This window comes from Lactuca saligna, chromosome 9 (assembly GCF_052625555.1).
Source record: "Lactuca saligna cultivar CGN05327 chromosome 9, ASM5262555v1, whole genome shotgun sequence".
Classification (NCBI taxonomy): domain Eukaryota; kingdom Viridiplantae; phylum Streptophyta; class Magnoliopsida; order Asterales; family Asteraceae; genus Lactuca; species Lactuca saligna.
The window spans coordinates 87,775,272-87,783,505 of record NC_136425.1 but is presented as its reverse complement, the minus strand read 5'-3'; positions in this window follow the sequence as shown (position 1 = coordinate 87,783,505).

Genomic DNA, 8,234 nt, shown 5'->3' with positions numbered 1-8,234 from the left:
TTCTCCGGTAAACAGATTGTTGATATATCTGAAGTTAAGATGAGCTAGCTTGTGGTGCCATAGCCAGATGACTTTGGTTACTGCTTTTGAGACAAAGCACAACTGCGGTTTTCCAATAATCAGAGAGACATCCAAAGGGTACATGGTCCCTTTGGATTTGCATTTGATTAAGCAGGTGCTTCTATCACTTGTCATTATGTAGCAATACTCATTGTCAAATTCAACTATGTGGTGTTCTTTACATAGTTGACCTGCACTGATGAGATTGTGTTTAAGGCCTTACGCATAAGCAAACCTTTGAATAGAGAAGTTTCCCGTAGTAAGAACACCATAACCTCGGATTATCCCATTAGCGTTGTCACTGAAGGTGACATTTCTACCATTGTCGATTGGCCTGAAGTCCCGAATGTATCCTAACCTTCCGGACATGTGCAAGGAGCAAGCACTATCAATTAACCATTCCTCTTCTTATTCCTCCTTGCATAATGCATGAGAATTACACAGTTAGTTTGGGCATCCAAACAGGTTTGGAGCCCGGGGCTACAAATGAATTTCTTATGGATGCATGAGCCGGGGTTGCAGGGATAGATTTAGTGTCAGCTTTGAGTCCTAGACCTGGGTACTTGTGACTTTTTGGAGTTTCGTGAGATTTTAAAAAGTTACAAGGTCTATGATAGGTACGAGGTTTCTGGAAGGTATGTGAGTTTTGACAAGTACAAGGTCTTTAAACAATGGCAGTCTTTTGAAAAATACGAGTTTGGGCTGGAGAGGACCCCTTTTGATGAAAATCAGATGAGCGTCTTTTGGTACTTGTCCTGACATTGTATTTAGTCAGCGGTCCAAAGGATGTGGTATTATGTTTAGGACCAGTCTGATGATGATATCTAATATTTGTGCCTTTTCTTTTGGGGTTAGAGTGCCTTGTTACAGTGTATGCACATGACTGTTTCCTAAGATGTGTCATTGCAGGAGACTAATGTGATTTTTGGTGGGTTGGTGTAGGCAAGATTCCTTTCTATTTTGGGTTGTCTAAGAAATAGATGATAAAACCATTTCTTCGAAAATACTTTACCTGCTTTTGGTTTTTGTTACATTTCTTTGAAAAAGTTTGAGGAACTATACATTCCTTTTTGCTTGATTTCCTGACAGTCGAGATTTTAGAAAGATAGCTTGAAAAAACTGGTTTTTCTGGACTATTGGAATTTGAAACATTAAATTTTCTTATCGAAAAACTTTTCTTCTTTTTGTTACAGAATTGGAGTTCCTTTTTGAAAGTAATTTTTGCTAAAGCTTTTGGTGTACCGCAGTCAGTGAGATTCAGTTGTGGTTTCTTTGAATCCTTAGATTGTTTTTGAAAATGAGGAATTGACTCATCCGAGCTGGATTGTTCAGGATTCTGGAACACTAAACGTATTCAAATATTTCTATTAGCAGTTCGTGATGAATTGGCTGAAGGGTTTCTGAGCTTTTGACTGGGGACTAAGGTAAGGATGATTGGACTACTGCAGAGTAAGATTGAGATTTGGGTCACTTTATAAGAGGCAGTTGGTCAGACTACAGTGTAGGACTGTAGTTGGTGAGACTGCAATCTGAAGGTAGTGAAGGAAAGTTTATGAAATCTACTAGGTCTTCCATAATAATTTCTTTATCACAAACAGATGGCGTTTGAGAGTTGAGATTAATTGTGCTAATGATAGGTTTTTGATCACAGGTGTAATTTAAGGATTCAGGTAGAATCTCCTCCATGACACAATTATTGTTTAGAACATGAAGACGATCGAAGTGCACTTTGATGTCCTCAGGGAAGGTTTTATCATTGACGGGGTAATGGAACTCTCGGTCCGGAGGAACATAGGGACGGTCCTTGTTAAACCGTGGTGATGAGTCCTTTGGGGTATTGTACCTTGGACCAACCCCAATTATAAGTGTTATATATGGTTCCATTATTCACAAGATTCTCAATAGCTTCACTTTCATTAAAAAAATTCTATTAAATATTTAAATGTACAATTTCATTCTGAGCTAAATTCCACTGATTCATAGCTATCACTAATTCTGTTTCACTCAACATCCTAGCCTCTCTAACTCTAAGTCCTTCTCTAACATAGCTAATTTGAGTATTTTGTTATCTAGTTGTCCTATCATGTAAAATATCTCCTGGGACGCAATATTCTTCTCATCTAGAGCTTTGTTGTAGACTGAAAGGACGACAACACATGTGTCGTTTAAGTTGTCTATGAATGGTTGACAATCATGCATGCTATAATTAAGAGTTTGGATCCTGAGTTTTACTAGCTCAACGATGCTTAGAGTTCCATCCTTAGCCATGTATCAGTAATTCTTTTCAGGTTTGATGGTTCCATCCTCATCTGAAGTTGCCATCATGCAGATTTTGCATTTACCCCTGACATTGTCATTTTCATTTTCATCTCTAGATGACCACACTTGATGGTCTCTCTTGACTTGGTCTACATATGCTCTAGCTTTCTCCTTTTCCTCCATTTCTTGAGCCATTCTAAGGTAGAATACTCGGTCTTTAACTACATTGGCTTTGCAATCCTTGGCAAAGTGATTCTCCTTGTTATACTTGTGACAGATTATGACATCAAAATTGTCTTCATTTGAGGTACCAGAGTCATTTTGATAGACTGAGGTGTCTCTTTGGATTGAGTGTTTTGAGTTTTTGGTGATGAGTGGGATTTGTTTGGAAACCAAGAGTGGTTGTTTTAAGAATTGAAATTGCAGTTAAATGGAGCCTTAGTGAGCTATTGATTCTTGCGGAATGATGGAGGTGGCAGCCCATTAAACTATTGGCTAATAAGAGCAATTTAATTCTAGAACTCTTCTTCATCATCATATTTCGAGTCAGCTTTGTAGGACTGCGGAGGGTTTTCATACGAGGGAGAGTAAGATTGAGTATTTGGTTCTTGTGCTATGAGAGCAAAAGGTCCTCCGAAGTCAACACAGTCTTTGAGCACGGTTGATTCTTGAGCTTTCAGTTCACCATAGAGTTTATACAGAGACAAGGAGTGAATTTTTCTTTCTCCTTGGACTATCATCTTAGTAGTACTCCAATGTCTGCCTAAACCATTGAGAAAATGAAGGTTTGCCTAATGGTTGATTAGGATGGTGCCTGCATTTGATAGTTTCATGACTATCATATTGAACCTCTTAAAGGAGACTTCCAAACTTTCACCGACATTAGCTTTGAAGTTGCTGAATTCATTTAGTGCGGTTGTAAGCTTCTTATCTTGAGCCTGTTCAGTTCCCTCATACAGGTTTTTTAGAACATCCCAGATCTCTTTAGCTGACTTGCAATTTATGATGATATCGAAGTTATCAGGAGCAACTTGTCACACCCCAAAACCAAGAACGGTGGAAACGTTCTGGGGCGGAGGACGTCATGTAAAGTATCACAACACAGTAAATGTAAATAAGCAAAAAACATCATCCATTGCATTAAATATATAATTTTAATACAAGCGTGTTCTATACAGTATAGACACCAAAAAGATGGTATGTCAAAATAATAAGATGAGTCTTGGATGCGCTCCATATTCTCAAAAGCTGGCCTCGGTACCTGTCTACTGATGGCCTGAGAATACAAGTTATTTTGAAAGAGTTTATCAGCATTAAGCTGGTGAGTTCATAAGTATTTTAGTGTCGGTATTTGTCATCCAAAACGTTTGAACATGTATCAAGTGTAAGTTTATAAAATGTATATAAATATTTGTAAGTATTTGTAAAATTTTGAATTTCTCAGAAAAACCTATATTTTCTATTAAAGTAGCCTTCTACCAAGGCTTAACTGTTTTGTATGCTCGTTTGTTGTAAAAGTGTGTAATTTACTCAAGTGTAACTATCATTTTCAAAATATAGTTTGTACATATTTGTTTAAGTGAAAAGATCACTAATTATGTAAAGAGTAAATTAATGTAGTACTGTAGTGTTGTATTATAGGAACTACTGCTGTACTAACTACCTTAAACCAGATTTATATTAAGGTATCATGTGATAAATTGCACCATACTATCGACTGGTAACAACGACATACGAATGGTCGTAATAACGGAATGACGTTTGGCACCCGCAGACCTGCAGGTCCGGCTGTAGCTAGCAGCAAGGTGTAGGATAGTCAATCCAGTATAGATCTATACGCAAACTCACACTCTCCCTTCAAGAGAATTCTGGCTACAACTCGGGCCATGACAATTAAGGCATGCTCCGATACAGTGGATCACAATTGTTAACGTATTCTTGTATATGAAATGAGATGAACTGTCCTAGTATAATTGTATATTTTCTTCCTCTAGTATAGTTGTATATGTTCACTGTCTAGTATAGTTGTGTATGTTCTCTTTCTAGTATAGTTGTATAAGTACTCGTAGTAATAAGTATTAACTCATGAATGAACTGACTCATTTATCTAGAAATTGTAGTAGTATGATCCTATGTTACCCCGATGGTAACTTACTGATGATGTACTGATAAGTATGAATATAGAAATACTTTTATGTCTATACATGTATATTTGATATATAATTAATATTGAAACGACCTTCGGACGGTTACCCGAAATCCCACCAGACCACATCCAAATCGAGAAAAAGGAAATAGGGCGGATGGCCTTCCTAAGCCCTTTAAACATTTCTTATATATCTATACATATATGGGCATGCAATTTATAATAAGTAAAACAAAGTTTAATAAAAGCATTTGATAAGTAAAAGAGTTTGTAAAACATTTTGAAGTAAAACAGTTTGATAAACAGTTTGAACAGTGATAAAATCATTGTTTTTCTAGTTATTAATCGCATGTGATTGATGTAATAACTATAAGTATTTAACTTGTATTCCCCCCCCCATAAAGTATTTAAACAGTTAAAAGCATTTCAAAGGTTAATTAAAGGGGTGTGAACTGACTTGTGGTGAGTGGATTGGATTCAAGTATCGGATACCGTGCTAGGTGGCAACAGAGACTTGTTCACACGCAGGAGCCTAGCTATCATATAATGAGCATATATATAACTAATTAGCCAATTAATAACTTAATGAAATAAGTTGGGACACTTAGGAACATGTAAACACTTTGTATAAGTGTTATAGGTCCTAAGGGTTGCATCTAAGTCGATATGGGACAAGGTTAAATGGGTGTACAGCTTCCAAGGACCTTGTATAAGTGTTTAATACTTATTAAACTCCACACAAGGAGTTTACGGTCGTAAACCCTTCAGTTTACGGCCGTGAACTCTTGTCTTGGTGGTTTTGGGTGTTTAAGTGTGCTAAATGAATTCTAGAATAAGCCTAGCATTGGTAGATTAATCCTTTAGGTAGTTTAGGGCCCTAGAATGCTCCTTTGAGGAGTTTACGGCCTAAAGACCATATCCCCTAGAGTTTACGGCCGTAAACTCCTATGACGTGTTTGTTTTAATTCTTTTAAGCCTCTTGCACACAAAGGATAGCTTCTAGGTTTTTGTTTAAGGCTAAAGGGGACTTTAGGCACACTTTTGTGCCTTTACTTGGAGTTTACGGCCCAAGAGTATTTCTTGGCCGTAAACTCTCTTTTATGGATGATTTTGATGTGTTTTGGTCTCCAAATTAGCTACAAGCATTAGAGAGTAATTGTCTTAAAGCCTTAGGGGTGTTTAGGGCACATTTTGGCCCTAGAAAATGGTGTTTACGATCCAAGAAATTCTTGGGCCGTAAACTCTAAAAGCTAAGTGTTCTTGAATGATTTCTAGCCTCAAATGTTTATACACAATGTCCTTAACTAGCTACCTAACAAGGAAACGGGACTAGATAGCTTTTAGGCTTTGTTTTGGAGTTTACACCCCAAGAATGTTCTTGGGCGGTAAACTCCCGGATCTTACGTATTTGACATGAAATCAATGTTATTAAGCATATAACAAGCCTTAAAACACATCTAGGAAAGTAGACTCACGATTTGGGATGAAAACACGAAGATCTGTGAGAGAGAAAGTAGCTTTTCTCTAGTTGGAAGTGTGAATAATGAATGAATTTAGTTCAGAAATCTATTTATAGTCCTGAAATATTTTGACAGAAAATAGTTTTATTCCGGAAATGATTTCTAATATATACGAGTGTTGGAATAACAGTGTTGCACAAAACCGTAGCGCATCCACTCTCCTGATGTTTACTAAAGTGTAAACCCTAAATTACTCCAACTTATACGAAAAGTCTGAAAATCGACTTTGACTGTTATAACTTCTATTGAAGTGATACTGTTTGTATAGAATGGAAATTTCGGGTTGTCACATAATCCCCCCGTTAGAAGGAATTTCATCCCGAAATTAGAATCTAAGCAAATAAGAAGTTACAATTAACTAAGCGAAAAGATGAGGGTATTTAAGTTTCATCTGATCCTCGTGTTCCCAAGTGAATTCCGGTCCTCGCTTGGCGTTCCAGCGAACCTTCACGATAGGGATACGGATTTGTTTCGTCTGCTTGACCTCACGGTCCATGATCTCTACAGGTTCTTCCACGAAGTTGAGGCTCTCGTTGATCTCGATCTCGTCGAGTGGGATTACGAGAGTCTCGTCGGACAGACACTTTTTCAAGTTAGATACGTGGAATGTAGAATGTACGTTACGAAGTGTGTCAGGTAGATCCAGTTTGTAAGCTACGGGGCCGACTCTTGCGAGAATCTCGAAAGGCCCTATGTACCTCGGATTAAGCTTCCCACGCTTACCGAAGCGTATCAAGCCCTTCCAGGGTGAGACTTTGAGAAGGACTCGGTCTCCCACCTGAAATTCCAAAGGTTTTCTTCGTTTATCAGCGTAGCTCTTCTGTCGATCTTTAGAGGCTTTCAATCGTTCATGAATCTGAACGATTTTCTCTGTCATTTCCTGAATGATCTCCGGACCGGTGAGAGTACTGTCAGAAGTTTGCCCCCTGGCTAATTGGGTATCACCCACCTCAGCCCAACATAGAGGGGATCTGCACTTTCGGCCGTAGAGGGCTTCAAATGGTGCTGCCTTTATGCTCGTGTGATAACTGTTGTTGTAGGAAAATTCAACGAGGGGTAAATGGGTATCCCACGCTTTTCCAAAGTCAATTACACAAGCACGAAACATATCTTCTAAAGTCTGGATTGTCCTCTCACTCTGTCCGTCGGTCTGTGGATGGTAGGCTGTGCTTATGTCTAGCCTTGTTCCCAGGGAATGTTGTAGTGATTGCCAGAATCTTGAGGTGAACCTACTATCTCTATCGGAGATAATGGATATAGGCATACCATGTAGTCGTACGATTTCCCTAATGTATGTTCTCGTAAGTTTCTCCATCTTGTCGGTTTCTTTGATTGGCAGGAAGTGTGCAGACTTGGTCAATCTATCGACGATGACCCATATGGTATCAAGTCCACCCGTTGTCTTGGGTAACTTGGTTATGAAATCCATAGTGATCCGCTCCCACTTCCATTCTGGAATCTCTGGTTGTTGCAGTAAACCGGAGGGCTTCTGGTACTCGACCATAACCTTTGCGCAAGTAAGGCATTTACTTACGAAGGTAGCAATCTCTGCTTTCATATTAGGCCACCAGTATAGCTTTTTAAGATCTAGATACATCTTATCTGAACCTGGGTGGACGGAATACCGAGTGTTGTGCGCCTCGGTCATGACCAAGTCTCGGGAACCACCGTGTTTCGGTGTCCAGATCCGGTCCATGAAATATAAGGCTCCGTCACCCTTGGCTTCTAAATTCTTGTCCATTCCTCTGAGGGATTCACTCGGCACATTTTCAGGTTTCATGGCTTCAAGTTGGGCCGCCTGAATTTGTTTAGACAAGTGTGAATGGATGGTTATTGATAATGACTTGACTCTGCGACCAGAGTATTCCTTCCGATTAGGGCGTCTGCTACTATGTTGGCTTTACCCGGATGATAACGAATATCGCATTCGTAATCACTGAGTAGCTCGACCCACCGTCGTTGTCTCATGTTGAGCTCCTTTTGATCGAAAATGTGTTGTAAACTCTTGTGGTCGGTAAAGATAGTGCTTTTCGTTCCATACAAGTAATGTCTCCAGATCTTCAGAGCAAACACCACTGCTCCCAGTTCAAGATCGTGAGTCGTGTAGTTAACTTCGTGTGTTTTCAACTGTCTGGAGGCGTAGGCGATGACCTTACCTCGCTGCATCAGAACACACCCGAGCCCTTGGTTCGATGCATCGCAATAGACTACGAAGTCCTTTATCCCTTCGGGGAGAGATAGTATTGGCG